The 18,251-nt window shown below is 45.5% G+C and overlaps 1 pseudogene; it reads right to left on the reverse strand.

Annotated features, from left to right (window-relative positions):
• Positions 1-286: 286 nt before the first annotated feature.
• On the reverse strand, positions 287-1,827 carry Krt18-ps4 (keratin 18, pseudogene 4; annotated as a pseudogene).
• Between the last annotated feature and the right edge of the window lie 16,424 nt (positions 1,828-18,251).

Below are 18,251 nucleotides of genomic sequence, written 5' to 3' on the forward strand. Positions count from 1 at the left end.
CTATTTGCTCTGTGAAGAGGTTTTGAGAATGGATAAGATTCTAGAACCAGCAGCTAATCATGATGGAGAAGTCTGGGCAATGGTCCAGGCCTGTGCAAACGAAGGCTATGCTTTCTAGGCTGTTTCTATCTCCTATCTCCTCCAAATAATTTCTGCTTCCATGATTATCCTCCTAGGAAAAGGGAATCTGCAGAATTCTGTACCAGTTCTTTATTTTGTTTTTGTCCCAGTGAGCTCTCAACTTTTATTGGTCCCTCAGTCCCCAGGGGTTCCCTCCTTCTCAGCCTCAGTGTCTCAGAACTGTGGTGTCATTGGTCTCAGATACACTTTGCCATCCATGACCTTACGTGGAGCTATCCTCTGCACAGTTTGCGTGGAGTTGCTGGAGTCCAAGGCATCGTTGAGACTGAAATCTTCCCCATCCTCCAGCAAGCGGCTGTAGGTGGCAATCTCCACCTCATATTTGACCTTGATGTTCAACAGGGCTTCATATTCTTGGGTCCTTCTGCCCAAATTTGTGCCAGCTCTGACTCCAGGCAGAAAGACCCCATTGAGCTGCTCCATCTGCACCTTTTATCTGGCCTTCATGTCCCGAGGTTGTTCTCCATGTTCTGGTTTTTCATGGAGTCCAGGTCAATCTCCAAGGTCTGGAGGTTGCGTCTCAGCTCCAAGAGGGTGGTCTCAGTGTCCCTGATTTCAGCAGACTTGGTGGTGACTACTGTGGTACTCTCCTCAATCTGATGAGACCAGTACTTTTCCAGTTCCTCACAGTTCTCCTCACGGTTCTTCTGAGCCAGTTCTTCATACTGGGCATGGATGTCCACCATGATTGTGCTGAGGTCCTGAGATTTGGGAGCATCCATTTCCACAGTCAACCCAGATCTGGCAATCTGGGCTTCCAGACCTTGGACTTCCTCCTCATGATTCTTCTTCATGAACAGCAGCTCCTCCTTGAGCACTTCGATTTCTGTCTCCAGCTGCAGCCTTGTGATATTGGTGTCATCTATCACCTTGTGGAGTCCATGGATGTCGCTCTCCACAGACTGGTGCATGGCTAGTTCTATCTCATACATAACTCTAAAGTCATTCGCTGCAAGACAGGCATTGTTGATCTTCAGGACGATATGGGCATTGTCCACAGAATTTGCAAAGATCTGAGCCCTCACAACTTTGATGATCTTGAAGTAGTGGCCATAGTCTCTGATGCCCTGGGTAGAGTCCCCTTTTCTCCAGAAGTTCTCAGATTTTGCTCTGTAGTCTCCTGTTCTCAGTCTCCAGGCTCCAGGTCTACCTTGTCTAGGTAGTTGGCCAGGTGATCGTTCAGGTCTTGCACGGTCTCCTTTTCTGTTTGGATTCTACCCATTCCTGCCGGTCTGCAGACCCCACAGAGCCACCCCAGACAGAGCAGGACAGGGATATCCAGGACCCAAAGCCCCCAGCACCTGCATAAATGCTGGCTGCTCTGCTGGCAGGCCAGACCCATTGGCTGGGAGTCTGCACAGAGCCCAGGGACTGGAAGTTGGTGGAGAAGGTGGTGGAGCGGGTGGTGAAGCTCACTTGTCTGGAGAGGAGAGAGAAGCGAGATACTAGGACAGGAGTTCCACAGCTTACTGGTTCTTAAAATATTTCTCTCTCAAGGTAACACAAAGCCTTTCTATACGTATTTGATTGGCCAAAGCATTTCCTATAGCCACATCCACCTTCAAAGGACAGGTACCTGGAAACAGCAGACCAGAAGTCTTGCTCCGAGTAATCTTTGAAGTTAATTCTACTTGCTGCACTGTTGGGGAAATGGAGTTGCACGATGAGCAGACTATTGAGGCTCATAACTAATTCTCCACAAACACACTACTTGTGTTGAGAGACACCATCTCATGCTTCCCACTGAAAGGTGAAAAGCCCTTACTAAATTTCATGCTGTCAAGCAATGTCTACTAAAAAATCCAAGACAAAACTCATATTTAGTATACTAAATTTAGTATGGGGAATTATCAGTGGAGAATAGAAATTTGAGGCTGGGTGTGGTGGCTTACACCTTTAGTACTGACATTCAGGAAGGAAGGAGGAAGAGGAGGAGGAACAGGAGGAGAAGGAGGAAGAGGAGAAGGAAAAGAAGAAGAGGAGGAAGATGAAGAGGAAGAGAAAGAAGAAGAAGGTGGATGTCTGAAATTTGAGGCCAGCCTGGTCTATGTAGCGAGAACAAAAATTTAATTTTGAAAATATTGAATAAAAGAAGGCCTCACTTGAGGTCAGCAGTTTTTGTCATCCATCTAAATTGTCTGATCTCAATAATATTTTTTCTAATTTTCAATTTGCTTTGTTTTATTTTTTAGACAGAGTCTTTCTACATAGCCCTGAGGATACTGCAACTCACTATATTGATCAGGCTGACCTTGTACTCCCAGGCATCCATCTGACTCTGCCACCCAAGTGTTGGGTTTAAAGGCCCAGGAAATGGCACTATTAGAAGGTGTGGCCTTGCTGGAGTAGGTGTGTCACTGTGGGTGTGAACTTTAAGACCCTCTTCCTAGCTGCCTGGAAGTCAGTATTCTGCTAACAGCCATCAGATAAAGATGTAGAACTCTCAGCTCCCCCTGCACCATGCCTGCCTGGATGCTGTCATATTTCCACCTTGTTGACAATGGACTGAACCTCTGAACCTGTAAACCAGCCCCAATTAAATATTGTCCTTGTAGGAGTTGCCTTGGTCATGGTATCTGCTCACAGCAGTAAAACCCTAACTAATGTGGCCATCATGCCTACTATATTTTATTATTTCTTAAGGTTTTCTAATTAAGACCCAAAGTTGAAAAATATTCTTGGAACAAACATTTGTATTCCTAAGATGGATTGCTGCACTTCAGTTTGGAGCACATGGCAGTTTTAAATAGAGGCATCGAGAACCTCAGAACTCTACCCAGGCAGGCAGCCCACCCACTGTGATCTCTCTATTTTTTTCAAACATTGTTATTAATTAATTACTGGTTTCTGACAAATGCACAGAACACTGAAGGCAGGGGACTGTCAAAAATGCTGAGAAAGATATTTCTTGTTTGCTTCATATTTCCATTCCGCAGATCAGTGGCATTCTCAGAGAACCCTCAGGTTTGGTCTAGATTGCTTTAGAACGTCTGATATCTCATTCTCATGACTGAGCTGTAAGCCTTTTGATACTAAATTTCTACTCCATTTCCCAGACTCTCACTCAAGCATTTTAACAAACAGTACTTATAAAATCGAAGGGTAAGCAAAAGAAAGTGTGAAATTCCTATCTGTCAGAAAGCCCCTGTTGAGCATTAGGGACAGTGAGGGTGGAAATAACAGTTGGAGACAGTGCCTGCCCCAGGACAGTGCTAAACCACTGGGGATGCTTCTGTGCCATCTTAAGATCAGTAACTTCTTGCTCTGGGCAGGCCAATGCCTTGATTTCTATCCTTAAAGTCACACCTAGCATGCCACAAACCAAATGTGTTGCCTTGAAGTCTGACAACTTTGGGATGTTTCCTAACTGGAGAGAGCGCTCCCTCATACTAGACAGCTATGACCATCGTCAGGGGTTCAAGTGAATGAGTGAGGTTAAACGACTGGGAAAATAGAGTCCCAGGGAATGGTATTTCTCTGGGGTATAAGGTGCCACATGGAAAGATGGTGACATTGTGGCCCCCATCCTATGACTCTATTACCATGAGAGGTTCAGCTCTGTTCCTTCAAGTAAGGTGGGACAGAGAGCCAGAATGGTAAATCTAATGTCTTATGAGTGCCTACAGTGCACTAATTTAAGTTCCTCAGCTCCTTCAACTTCCTGTGGGTAGGTTGTCCGGTCATGTTCATGTTACTGTCAAGGGAGCTAAGTCATAAAAGGAGTCCATGAGTTGTCCCACAGCAAACAGACATCCAATGTCATCTATCAAAGATCAATTGTATTGATAATTTTCAAGATACTGTAATTTTCAATAAAAGTGTGCTGATGCATCACACACACACACACACACACACACACACACACACACACACGTATGCATATGCATACACACAACCCATTTGTTCTTTTTTTGGTCATTCATCCTATAGAGTTCTAGGTAGGGACATGGATATGCTGGTAAACATTCCTCATGAAGACTGAGATCTGCGAAGGACCAGCAATTATGACTATGATCAAAATGACTGGGCTGACTCTCTGGTCTTCTGTGATAGGCTGGCCCGGAAGATCAGGTACAAGGATAAGACTCACTGGACAATGATGGGCATATCCATTGTCCAATGGGAGTTCTGAGGATTGTAGGTAGAGGCAGTGGGAAGAGGAGTGGTTCTTACAGGGTATATGTCCTGTACACTGAGAGGAGGGGAACGTGGCAGAAGATGACCAACAAAGAGGGCAGAGCAGAGGCACATGTGACCAGGGTGTTCTCTACTGCCCTGCCAATGGGCACTACTCAAATACCACTGTGCTGATCAGAATGGATGCCAAACACTGATATAGCAGTTTCCCACCAATTAGAAGGGGCCTAGGGCTTTATTCTTGATCTTTTCAATCCAACAAAATCTGTTCAGATGAGTTTCACCTGCTCTTTCTCCTTGAAGTACATGGACAGGTAGGCAGAGCCATGTCCTAGTTCTGAAGATGCTGTAGACTTTGCAGAGAGATGAAGAAGAAGCTGGGTGTGCCCTGTGGCTGTAGGACTGCTAGGGCTGGCATGGCACTGGATAGAGGACCTGACCTTTGTTGGAAGCCTTTTTGTGAGGAGATGAATGGCTGATCAGCTCAGGAGGTCACATAGGAAGGGGCTCTAAGTTTCCAGTGATGTGTTGTTACTCACTGTAAGTGAAATTCACATTCATGCCTAATTTCCTATTCATCATTTTGGGACCATTTTCTTCAGGAGCCCCCTTAAGTTGTGTAAGATTCAAATTTGATCATGTCCACATGCTGACCATTTTCTGGGGCCAAGGCAGATGCTATCCTTGTGCTTATGAGGTTTTTCCCTTGTCTTATTTCCACATCGTCTTTCAGTTGCTACTTCTGAGGAGGGGTGGGGTCTTGGCGGCAGGTATGGGAGGACAGAGGCAGTAGCATCCTGGGGTTGGGGGCAAGGTGTGCTGTTGTAAGTGAGCTCCAGGAGAGCAGAGATCGCGTAGAATTTATAGCCATACATAGGTGTTCTTCTTTCCCCATTCTGCTGCATGGAACCCTGTGTCCCATAAATTCAAAATAAAGCAAAGCATTGAAGCTCTCAGAAGTGCACATGGATAAGGCGAGCCCCTCTGCTGAAGCAGGGGCTCTGGGAGCCGTCTGTGGCATATGGTGACTCACACCGTTGCCATGACAAAGAGCTTCTTAGGTGGCAACATCTGGCCCCTCTGCCTTAGTTGCTTCTGCATCTTGTAGCATCTGGTAGACCACTGTCAATAAAGGCCTTATCAAGGGTGAGCCATCAATAGCCACCCAGGGGTTTAACTGCAGGGACAAATATTTGTGAGTACTGGCCAGCCACGTTCCCATGATCCCCCACCTCAGTCCCGTGAGACAGCTGCGGCTCTTCTCATTTGCAGGTGGAGAAATTGAAGTGCAGCTAGGTTAAATGACTTGCCAGAGTGTGTGTAACTAGATCAATTCATTTATTCAACACATTTTAAACTTTATGAGGAAGGAGCTGCAGTGCTGGAAAGAGTTCAAGTCAAGCCTGATGATTGATGGCCAGTAAACACAGGGCTTGCATGGGCCTGGGCACTTCTGCAGCCAACCTGAACAAGGCCAGCCAGGGGACAGGCTGGGATCAATCTGAGTTGGAACACTGTGCAGATTTGGAATGCAGTGTGTATACATATCTGTGTACATGTCTGCGTGCACGTGTATGTATATGCATGTATGCCTGCATGTATATGTACACACGAGTCTGCACATATGTGTATACATAAGTACCTCTATATATGCTAATGTACATACATGCTTGTGTATATACACGAGTTCCTGTACGTTTATGCATATGTATTTACATGCATGTATGTATCCACAGATGCACACACGTGTGCATGAATGTGTGCTTACATGCATATGTGTGAATGCATGAATATGAAGATGCATGCATGCTTGTGTATATATGGGAATATATATGTATATATGTGTCAGCATGCATATGTCTTCATGTGTGCATGTACATGTGTGCCTACTTATGTTTATGTGTGTATACCTGTGCCTCCATGGATGTGTGTGTCAGTATGCATGTGTATGCTTCTTTAGTAGAGAGGGACATGATTCGGGGTAGGTATTCGGGGAGCGGGGTGGGAATTCACAAGGTCATCAAACCATATCCTCTCACTGGTGACAACCCTGCAAGAACCCCACTGCTTTCTGACTGTCGCTAACGCTCCTCAGATCTGCTCATCCGCTAGAATAAACAGAGCCCAGGAAGCATCATGACTGAGATGTTTGGCTTCTTCCTTTGACAGCCTGAACGTGAGAGATGTGACCGGTATAACTCCGGCCAGTTGAGAGCAAAACAGACCAAGGAAAACAATTACTGAGGGTGGGCATCAAGCCCTGGAACCTCCTGGAAGGCCAAGATTGACTACAAGGGCAGTGCATATAGGGTAGGGGGGAGGTCCTCAAAATCGAGTACTCAATTGGAGAAATTGGGACCACTAAGACTCTGCCATGATTCACCACGGCTCCTGCCAGCAGTGCTCAGAGTTATAGCTCTGCACTTTGCTAAGCATATGGAGGGAGCGGATCTTGGCTGGGTTCCAGACATCCAAAAGTTAAATTAATGGGTCTTGCCATGAGGGGTGCTAGCTAATGGGAATGAGGGAATGAGTCCAGCACTGTTTCTTCTTCGTTTTTCTTAGAGGGGTTTTCTTCCCAGACCCAACCAAAATGGCGCTGCGTTCGACCTATTTCTTCGCCCTTTCCCTCGGGGGATGACTGTCGCTAACTTGCATCTGGTCTCTGGTTCCGGCCCACTGGGCTCATTCGTTTATTCAGCTGACACAGGGGGTGGGTGGCAACAACGCGTAATTGCAGGAAAATTGTTGGCATCTTCTCCTGGAGAGTGTTGTGAACTGATGGAACTTCACTTTGCCTGCAGTGTTTGAGCTTCGGCTCTGGACTAAGTCTGCTCACGCTCGCTGCACACTCAGTCCTGATGAGAAGTTGCAGAGTCCGCGGCAGCTCACAGGGGTCAGTTCAGGCTTTGTGACCTCTCACTGTAGGTCCCAGGCCAGCACAGCTCACTGTGACAGGAGCACTTGAGTGCCGGTGGACTGGAGAGCGGGAGGCGGAGCAGGCTGATGACATGCTCGTAGTTGTATTTTTCTACTTCTTTAGCTTTCTTCCATTTGGGCAAACAGATGGGGTAATGTGGTTGAGGGAGGATGCTTGTACGAGATAGTCTCAGCACTTGACCCTGCTGTTAGGTCTCAGAAACACAGAACAAGTGGCTAACAGAGGTGCCTATTAACATATCAAAGCTGATGGGGGCCTGCTGTTCCCAAAACACTCCATACCTGTGGCTCCTCCCACCACTTCTCACCCAGACCACGCCCCCAAGCGGCTTCCTCGCGGAGCTGAGCTTCCGCGCCCTTCGCCCCCAGCCGGATCCCTTTATAGCTCAGTCATGGAGGGTCTTGCCTGTCTCTTGGCCCCGGGATCTTCTCGTGGTCAGTGCCTCTCTGCCTCTCCGTCTCCTTTCAGGGCAGGTTAGTTTGCTGGCTGTGTCCAGCCTAGACTCAGCTCTGCTGGCTTTCTCCCTTTTATCTACAACAAAAATCTCTTTTAAGGAGGTGGTCATGTCTTCTTGTTAGTTCATGTTTTCATTCACCTGCCTCAGCTACTCCCTCCACACATTAACAAAAGAAAATGCCCTATTTTAACAGCCCGCCCATAGGGTGTACTTGGTAACTGTTCTGGCTTTGTAAAGGTGACTATTTCAGAGAAAGGTGGGCTATCTGGTGGCAAATATTTCATGATATCAAATGCCCATGCTGAGTGAAAAAAATTAAAGGAAAGGACATGACTGCTACTAGGTATGGTGGAGGAAAAAGTTTATTGTAGGTAAAAATTTTATTGTAGATAAAAGGGAGGGCTTAGACATGGGCAGAAACGTCTGAATGCTGGAGTAAGTAGGGAAGAGCCTCTCGGGGGAAGGGCAGCCCAGTGCCTGAGCTAGAAGTTACAGGGTCAGGAGGGGGTGGGGTGCATAAGAGGGCAGTGTGAGGACTGAAGGATGCTGGGAGAACCTGGCGGCCAGCTCAGCTTTGATATGTTAAATAGGCACCTCACAATTGTCCCTGGGTTTGAGAATTAACACAAGCACTGGAGAAAATCTGGCCAAATTTCCATCAATGTGATTCCCTGCAGGACTCTGATCTTCCGGGAAGAATTTGCATACAAGGCAGACAGACACCACGTGATGAAGTGATATAGACAAAACCAGGCCCCCGGGTTAGCACACAGCTCTAGAAAAGAGGTCATCCTGTTTCAAAACGGTCTAATTTTCTACGACAAAGATCTTTACGTATACTTTAAAGGACGTTAACTTTACGATCAGAAGTTAGTCATTTGATAAAATTTGGTGACATTTTCCTTTACGTCTGAAAATAGACTAAAAAAGTCTGACAAGCGATTCTGGGCTCATCTGTTTAGCACATCACTTCCCGCCCCACCTTTCGTTCTCATTGTTAATGGAGGTTTATCTTCTTTGCCTTTGACCTGTGCAGCTCTTCCCCAGGGGGAGGGGCAGAACTTGAGTTTAGAAAACACATCCTTTTCTGTTACACAAAGAGATTTACATTTCAATACTTTGGGAAAGATTAAGATTGAATGGCTGCTAGTGAAAAAATTGCGTTGGACCCTAGAGTTGAGAGAGAGAATATTTCATTGATCAGTCAGATGCTATCAGCTAATCTGGTCCTGTTCATTCCTTAGAGCAGATTTGCTGTGTTGGTGGTGTGGTTGGACGCAACCAATTCCTTCAATTGGAAGATGTTAGATGTCTTACTTCACTGTGCTATTGTGGATTAGTCCTGAGTAAGCCCCACCATAACGTAATAGTCACATAAAACCCACCAACTGTTTCAACTTCCGCTTATCCAGAATTAGCACGCACCAAAGACTTTAGGAGTGCATTAAATTTAAAAGCAGGAGACCTCAGTGAACAGCCAGCTGGGTTTGGCTGCCAAGTACTTTTAGCAAAATTGCCTTTTCCTGGGTCACCTTGAAACGTTTTCTTTTTGAAGATGGTCTGTGTCCATTTCTTGTTTTGGAAGTGTGCCTCATTATGTAGAAAGATTCAAATTAGTGTAATGACCAAGAAAAAACACCAAGGAGCTCTGCACATTCGTGCCCTTCAGTCCTCATTCTCTCTTCCCAGAAACGGAAGCGGCACAGTTACCACAGCATTCCCCTCTTCTCATTTAACAAGCGGAGCTCTCTTGCAGCCCCAGCCTGTCCGCCGAGGCAGATCTGCTGCATTGTGGGATATTACTGGGCATCTGAGTGGGTTTTAATCTGAGTCTTAGATAGGTGGGGCGGCATGGTTTCCAGTTTGCTACTATAAGCAAGGCTGCAGTGAGCGCGCGGCTTGTGAGGAGGTGTTTTTAAGACACATTTCTTATGTAGAGAAGTCGTTTGCCTTGTTCCACGAGTGTGATCTTTGTTGGAGGGGATATCAGGGTGATGGGCTTAGCTGTGGTTGCCAGTGCTGGTGGATGCTTTTCAGATATCCCAGCTCTACCTTGGTTCCTTCCTATGGCTTCCTATTCCCCTCCCACTTGGTACGCAGTTTAGAGAGGTGTCCACTGTGAGACTATCCCTGTGCGCCCCAGGATGGCTCTGAATGTGGCTAGACACAATGCAAAACTACTTAAAACATTGTGAGTATTTATTTATTTATTTATTTATTTATTTATTTATTTATTTATTTTAGCTCACATTCATGGTTCTTCAGGGTGAACTCTGCAGATGTGTCACAGAGATGGCCTTCAGGTCCCAATGTCTGCCACCACATCAGATAACACTTCCTACTGTTTCCTTTCTTCTAAACCAGTGCTCTCCACTGGGGCAATTTTATCCTCAAGGGACATTTGATGATTTCTGGAGACAGTTTATGTTGTCATCACATTAGCATGGGGGATGGGAGTGGGGTGGGGGGAGGGTGTTCTTTTGACATCTCATGCACGGGAGCCAGGAATGCTGTAAGCATGAGCTGTAGTCTGCCTGTTGATCCCCTCCAGAGATCCTAGTCATATGTTATCTTAAGTTAGAGTTTCTATTGCTGTGAAGAGACACCATGACCACAGTAACTCTTTTAGAGGAAAACATTTAATTAGTGCTGACTTACAGTTCAGAGGTTTAGTCTATTTTCGTCACGGCAGAAAGCAAGGCGGCCGTGCAAGCAGACATAGTGCTGGAGAAGGAGCTGAGAGTTCTACCTCTTGATCCAAAGGCAGCAGGACGTGAAGGGAGACACACTGAGACCTCAAAGCCCACCCCTAGTGGCACACTTCTTCAAACCAAGCTAACACCTAGTCCAACAGGGCCTCCTAATAGTACCACTCCCTGTGACTTGGGACCATTTTCTTTCAAAACAACACATATGTTAGTAGGGTTTGGAGATGGGGCCCTTGTGACGTGGGACGAGAAAAGAGATTCCTGTGATGATGTCGGTGGCTTCATAAGACCAAGAGAGAGCTGACCTGGTCCGATTGTTGTGTCTCAGGTGCAAGATGCCATGACCATAATTCGAGGGAAAGACTCTCAGTAGACATTAGCACCCTGATACTGGACTTCGAAGTCTTCATTACTGTGGGCTAGAACAATCTCTATTCTTTATAAACCTCCATTCTGTAGTCTTCAGTTAGGGTCAAAAAAATGGACCAAGACATCAATACACAGGACAGCCCTTGCCACAGAGAGCCCAGTTCTAAGGCTAATGGTGCCGCCACTGAGAAATCTGCCTTTACTCTTTTCCTTCCCAGAAGTAGATGGAGATCTGTCTTCAAGTCTGAGGTCATGCCAGCTGTGGACCATCAGGGACTCAAAGAAGTTTCAGATGCATATTAGATTCAAGTTGAGGTTGAATGAAGAAACCAGAGGGTGTGACATGGCCTCGTGTCATGCCTAACAGCAAAATGGAACCAATTTCCACAGGAAAAAGTCAAGGTCTCTGGTCACTCCTGCCAGTGTAGACAGGGGCTCTTGAGGATAATTCCTGGGTACTTATAGTGTGAGTACAGAGTCGTGATGGCCAGTGTCCTCATACAGACAGGCATCTATGATGCAGAACACAAGTTGTTTTAAGTGAAATTCTATAAGCTGCCCACTTTCTTCCCAGAGAGTGGTGTCTCTCAGAACCCGTTTTAGTTGAAGCCACAGCTGCAGCCAGCTGTGATGGAAGGGCTCCAAGGAGGAGGGGAAGGAACAGGCAATGCCAAGACTTGGCAAGACTGACAGCCTGTCCTTTTCCAGAAGTTCTTTAATTGCTAGAGAAGGCAGAGCTGGTCTTCTGGCTACCATCTTCATAGGTCTTGGAGACCTCTGAGTGAAGAGCTGAGGGCCCAGGTAGCAAGCAGAATCAAAGGTGGTGCAGTATAGGAAGACCCCTAGGGGCCTCCTCCCTTCCCACAGCTTCCTGGATGAAGAACTGAGAGTGCAGAATGTAGGAGACGATGTGAGCCTCTCTTTGCCAATGGGAACAAAGAGATTTTCCTTTTCTCTAGCTTTTCTTTTTTTCCTTTATCCTTTTTCTAATCAGAGGTGATTTTCTTACGAGGTCCTGGGGGAACCTGTGAGTGACTATTTATATCCGTCCTAAGGTGAATTTCCATTGATTACGTTATTAAAAGCCAGAACTCATGCCTCGGAGCCTATCTTACCCTGTTTAGAAGTCCATGATAGAAGTTTCTTTGGGACACAGTTTCTGAATTGTGAATCATGGCCCCATATTCGGTTGTGTAACTAAGTGTTAGGGAATCATAAAAAAGAAAAATTGACAACAGGTTTCTGAATTTACCACCATCAAAAACCAATTCAAAACCAGATTGGTAAACAGGTGGACGTCTTCCCGGAGCCCTCGCCTATGTAGTATTGTGTTGTGTGGTATCACCATAGCTTGAGTTTTGAACATACAACTACAATGCACTTTGTACTGTGCATGGAGTCAAGCCACACAACCCCAGCAAATGCTGCCTGAGGCCTCCCGGCGTGGGTTCGAGACTCATTGTGTGCTGTGAACGGCAGTGGTCACTGTTCTTAACAGTTTTCCACTCTTAATGAAGCATAATGGCTTAGTTCCGGAGAACAGAGGTCGTCAGTAGTCACTGTCATCATTCTTTGGCATGTAAGTGTAAAATTAGTGGATCTTTGGATTGTAGTGTGTTACAAGGTCTGGTTGTAACAATTGTCATCTGAATGGCTGACTTGAGTTTCATAAGAATATATATAGACAAACATTACATTTTGGCTTGGGACTAGAGCAGAATTCCCAATCAATATCAAATGATTCTAAACATACTTCTCATACTGTACTTTACAGCTATGAATGGGCAGCAAAATACTGACCATCTCCGAGAAACACTGACTATGCTTCTTCTCCATCCTGCAGTAACAAATATTCCCCCAAATTTAATTCTTTTTGTAAGAACAAGCAAATCGGCCTCATTAGTACATACATTCGCTTTCGTCTTTACTAAATGGCAAAAGGATATATATCAAAGAACTATTTTAAATTTTCTTTATGACTTATTTGTTGTTGTGAAAATATAAAAATAAAAAGGGGTAGTTGTCTTTTACCCCGCTAGGTCCGCACCTTAGTGCCCCAAGATATCTGCTAGATATCTTGGAGGAAACACAGCCCGGCTGCACACTTTCCTACACTCAAACCCTCACATAAAAGAACACACAACCCAATAATCTTAGATCCAATTGGTAAGATATAATTGCCCACTTAAACATACAAAGCCCGGTACTATCCATCCCTTGAGAACATTAATAACAACCTGTAAATACACAGAGAAGAATGTTAACATCACCTGCCATCTTGTCCTGCCACGGCTTCTCACCCTCTCTCCTCTCCTTTCTCTCTTCTTTCCTTGTCTCCTCCTCTTCATTCCTTCTCCCGCCCATCCTTCCTTCTCCTCCAATGACAGGCCTCCTATCCTGTATCTGCCCCTCACCTGTACTTTACAAATTCAATGGGGAAAAGGTTCTGGTGAAGTCACCTGATTCCTGAGTACAGGACAGGGCAGCTGTCCTTGGGGCAGTGGAATTAGCATCAAAATACAGATAACTCCAGGGCAAACCACAACACTTATTCACAGCAAATGTTTGTTTTGTATACTTATTTTACATATCTGTATGCGTGAATAGAATGTGATTTTCTTATGCTGAGAGATTGAGGGTATGAAGAACTGAAATTTAAAGAAAAACCGGAGTTCCAGGAATTAAGTACCTGTGGCATTTGAAACTGTAAGGGTACCTATCTATTGAAAATATGTCATGGGCAGTGGCTGACCTCTCCCACTGTTAGGGAAGGAAGGTCTGGGCTTTGGGTTGAAGCCCTTGCTGGAAAGAACTTAAAGATACAGAAGATTCTGATTGTCCTTTGCTGGTGCCCTTGCTCTCCCTTCACTGAGCTCTGTTGGAAGCTCCTTTGTCCCCTGTGTGAAATCAATCTGTTCTCTGAGTCCAGGACTAATTGTCCTCGGAGACTCAGCCCATGGAGCACGGAGATGGGGTGGATAGAAAATGGCCCCCAGGACACCAACTCTTCTGGAGCTGCACAGACAAGTTGTTCTGTCACTCTTGGGCTAGGAGTCTCCTCTGAGAGGCGAGAAGGACATAGGTGGTGTCTGCAGAGTTTGAGCAAGAAAGGACAAGTTGGTGTCTGGACCTTTGGAAATGTGATGTGAGCTTGATTCCATGTCCTTCTCCTCCTCTTCTTCCTTTTTCCTTTTTCTCCTTCTCCATCTCTTCTTCCTCCTTTCCCTCTTCCTTTATTAGCACAAGGACATTCAGTCACAGAAGAGATCAGGCGGCTTCTACAGGGTTACCCACTGGCAGTTTATATGTCCAGAGTTGGGCCAGACCACATGACTAGACACCACAGGACAATGGAATCTAAGCCAAGGTGGCTATAGGAGGAAGAGGCCTTGGCAGCTCAGACTGAGGCATTGGGGCCTGAGGCTGCTCATCACTCCTGGCCCTGAGCCAGGTGAACTTCACCTTCAAAGTTTACCTGAGCAGCATGAGACAGAGAAGAGCCCCGCTGTTCTTTATTTGATGCCTTTGTATACCCATGCATCCTTCTTACCTGAGAGAGCAGAGTGTGAGTGTTGGGCTCCCTTCTAAGCTTCTGTTACACAGCCTGGGCTTCCAGACCTGTGTCCACTCCTGAGCATGTTCATCATTAGCCATTCCCACCTCTGACCACACCCTTCACTGCCAGTGCACTGGTCATGTGCACTGATCATGCTGACCCAAGGATACATGATAATTGTATTATTGCTACTGAACCTGGGGGCTGCAGAGAGTCTCAGCTGTTAGGAGGCTTCATAATCTTAGAGGATCCAGGTTCAGTTCCCAGGACCCACGGGTCACCTCACAACTACTTATTTTCCTGTTCCAGGGTACTCAGTGCTCTCTTCTGGCCTCTTGCCCTCATGTGGGTCATATAAACTTAGGTCAGCACATGCATATCCATAAAAATAAATTAAAAAAATATCAAATGGGGCACATAATGGGTGTTCAATTTGTCAGTTGCTTTTCTATTCTTTGCCACTGGGTTGATTTAAGAAAAATTTTGTTAGCACAAACTTAAGCCTACTGATAGACTGAAGTGATAGTAACAGCATAGTTTTCTCACCTGCTTGGAGCTCTGTGGGTCTTAAGCAATGAATTCAGTGCTCAGGGGTCAGACTTAGCCTCGCCAAACTCCAACCCGTGACCTTCTCCTTCCTGTTTCTCTTATGTCCAGTTTTCATGTCGCCTTGTCCAACGGAGAACATCTGGTCAAAGTGTTTACTGCTACATGAAGTCCCCATTTTACAAAAGTGTAAAGAATTTAACATATAAAAACACCCAACAGAGATTTCACAAGCCCATCCTCTGTCTCACACCTTCAGCAATAAGCAACTAAAGACAGCAGAAGTATTTGTATCTCCTTTCCTTGTAGTCACTCTACAGTGACCCCCTTCCTTCTGGCATGTTCCATAAGTGAGAATGAGCGTGAGGCCCACGGCCCAGCACACAGCTTCCTAAGCACATCCAAACCAGCTTGATTCTTTTCCATTTCCTTCCTGCAGCTCTTTGTCTTGGCCCTCGTTTCCTGCAGACAAATAGAGGCATGGGTCTCAACAGGCTGACATTCTGTTCCCTCGGTTTGCAATCTGCAGACTCCAGGTTCTCCAGATGGACCAATGGGATTTGGCTAGAAGCGGTCAGGAAAGTACCCTCCCAGCGTGCACGCATTTTGGAAGATGTGGTCGATGCTGTAACACTGGCATTAACGTTCTTTGCTTTAGAACTAAAAGAAGAAAAAACAAACAACTCTGGTTCAACAAATTTGTCTACTGCACCTATTTACTGATGGAGGAGGGCAACACAGCCTGTCTACAGACTCAATGTCTTACCTTTGAGGTTTGTAAAGTTCTGGGGAGCCACAGAACCTTGGGGACCACGTCAGCTTGCCTCTGTTTATGCACAGGGGTCCCCAACAAGGCTTCATTTTTAGCTGAAAATAACACAGTACACATCGGTGGCTTCTTGCTTCTGTTTGCATTGGAGCTAAGTTAGGGCTCACAGTGTTAGCTAGTATTTCGTGTTTCTTCCCACTCACCACCAGCTATGATTCAGCCCAGCCCTTCAGCTTCTGAAATAGTCTCTGCTTTGTCAGCCGCACACTGAACTCTTCTTTCTATCCAGGTACTGAGACTTCAACATTCTCAGCCACTCTCCACCCTGTAGCATGAATGCCGTGTGTGTCACACATGTACGTTTATGGAGACAGTGGCAGCCCTGTCCTTTGCTTAGAAGCTGTCATGGCCTACAGAAAATTGCCTTGGAATAATGTAGCTTCTTCCCTTCCCCTATCCCTCTTACTGCCCAGGTTGGCCTCAAAGTTGTTATATACCTGAGTCTAGCCTTGAACCTTTGGTCCTTTTGTTTTTACTTCCCAAGTGCTGGGATGATAGGCAGGCACTAACGTCCCTGGCATAAGTATTATCATTTTGACTGTTGCTGAGTTTCCAAAAAGATATATTTCGAAATACTTATGAAATGTTATGTTTCGTTTGGAAAAGAATAATACCAATATATACATAAATACTTTACCCAGTTCTTCCTGACTTAACTACATTTCAGCTAGGAGATGTAGTGGGTCAATCACTCCCCTTTATACTAGTTTACTAGTTTTCCTTGTTTACAGGAAAACGTGTGTGTGTGTCTATGTATGTCTCTGTGTGTCTGTGTCTATATGTGTTGTGTTTGTCTATGTGTGTATCTGTATGTGTGTGTCTGTTTGTCTATGTGTGTGTATATATGTATGTGTCTGTGTGTCTATGTGTGTATATATGTGTGTGTCTATGTGTCTATGTGTGTATGTCTCTGTATATGTATCTGTGTGTCTCTGTGCATCTGTGTGTCTATGTGTGTGTGTATTGTGTGTACGTGTGTGTCTGTGTGTCTATGTGTGTGTGTCTATGTGTATGTGTCTGTGTGTCTCTATGTATGTATCTGTGTGTGTATGTATGTGTGTCTGTGGCTATGAGTGTGTGTCTGTATGTGTGTCTATGTGTATGTGTCTGTGTGTCTCTATGTATGTATCTGTGTGTGTATGTATGTGTGTCTGTGGCTATGAGTGTGTGTCTGTATGTGTGTCTATGTGTATGTGTCTGTGTGTCTCTATGTGTGTATCTATGTGTATGTCTGTGTGTCTCTATGTGTGTATCTATGTGTATGTCTGTGTGTATATGTATGTGTGTGTTTGTGTGTTTATGAGTGTGTGTGTGTCTGTATGTCTATGAGTGAGTGTGTGTGTGTGTGTGTGTGTGTGTGTGTGTGTGTGTGTAATATGTAGGCATGACAGAAGACAGCTTTAGGGAGTTAGTTTCCTCTTTTCATATGGACCTGGGAATTGAACTCAGGCCTCTGTGCAAAAGAACAAAGGGTCACTCACAACAGGAATGACTCATACCTGGACTTCTGTGTCCCACATGAAGCTAACACATTTACCAGAAGCTAGGAAGGATGAGATAGAAGTGACCAGAAGCAAGGGGCAATGGAGATGTTTAGTGGGATGCTGGATGGAGTATATTGTGAGAATTTAGGGTGTAAGTCCTTTTTTGACCTGTTGTACCATGTTGAGTGGTCCTCATCCCCCTTTGTCTCAGTATCCTAATGTGCAGAATAGACATACTAGCATTTCCTGTTGCCAAGAACCAAATCATGGTTGGCTAACTGGACACCTGTGTTTACCCCTGAGTATTTGCCTTCTGCTTTACTTCCTATCTTGGCCGTCCATCTGCAGAAGCTAAGCTTGACCTATTTTATTTTGTTTTCCCGATGCTGTAATAAAATACTCTGACAATTGTGACTTAAGGGAGAAAGGTCCTTTTTTTGCTTAATGGGTCCATCACAGTTAGGAAGTCAAGGCAGCAGGGCTTAAAGCAGCTGGCCACATCTGTAATCAGGAAGAGAGTCATAAATACAAATTCTTGCTCACTTCCTCTTCTCATTTATACAGCCCAGGATCCCCTACCCCTAAAATGGGTCTTCCCATAGTTACCATGGCTATTCACTTGCGAACCAACATAGTAAAGACAAGGCTTCCAAGGTTTACAAAGGAACGACCATCACGTGTTCCCCGTGTGACAGGCAGTTCCTGGCAGTCATCCTCAGGAGTTGTATGGTCTAGAAGTCACTGCAGCAGAACTTTCTTTGCCTGGGTGTTTGATCCATCACAGAGCCAATGGACTGAAAGGCAGAGCCCCCTGAGAGCCTATGCGTGCATCTTTTAATGAAAAGTTATCTGCAGAAGTGACCTCAGAGAGTCTGCTCACAGACCCACAGGCCAAGAAGAGCTTTGAAAGATCAGAACCCAAGACCAGCAACTCTACTCAGAGATTGAGAAATGCCCAAAGGGTCTAAAAGATTCCTGCCCCGTGGGCCTCCAGGCCAGGAAATGAATGCCTTTTGTGTGAGCTCTCGATGCTGTCTGAGCATCTCAGGCTGACTGAGCCCTGCAAATGTGCAGGCTGAGCTC

This window comes from Rattus norvegicus, chromosome 1 (genome assembly GCF_036323735.1).
Source record: "Rattus norvegicus strain BN/NHsdMcwi chromosome 1, GRCr8, whole genome shotgun sequence".
NCBI lineage: Eukaryota > Metazoa > Chordata > Mammalia > Rodentia > Muridae > Rattus > Rattus norvegicus.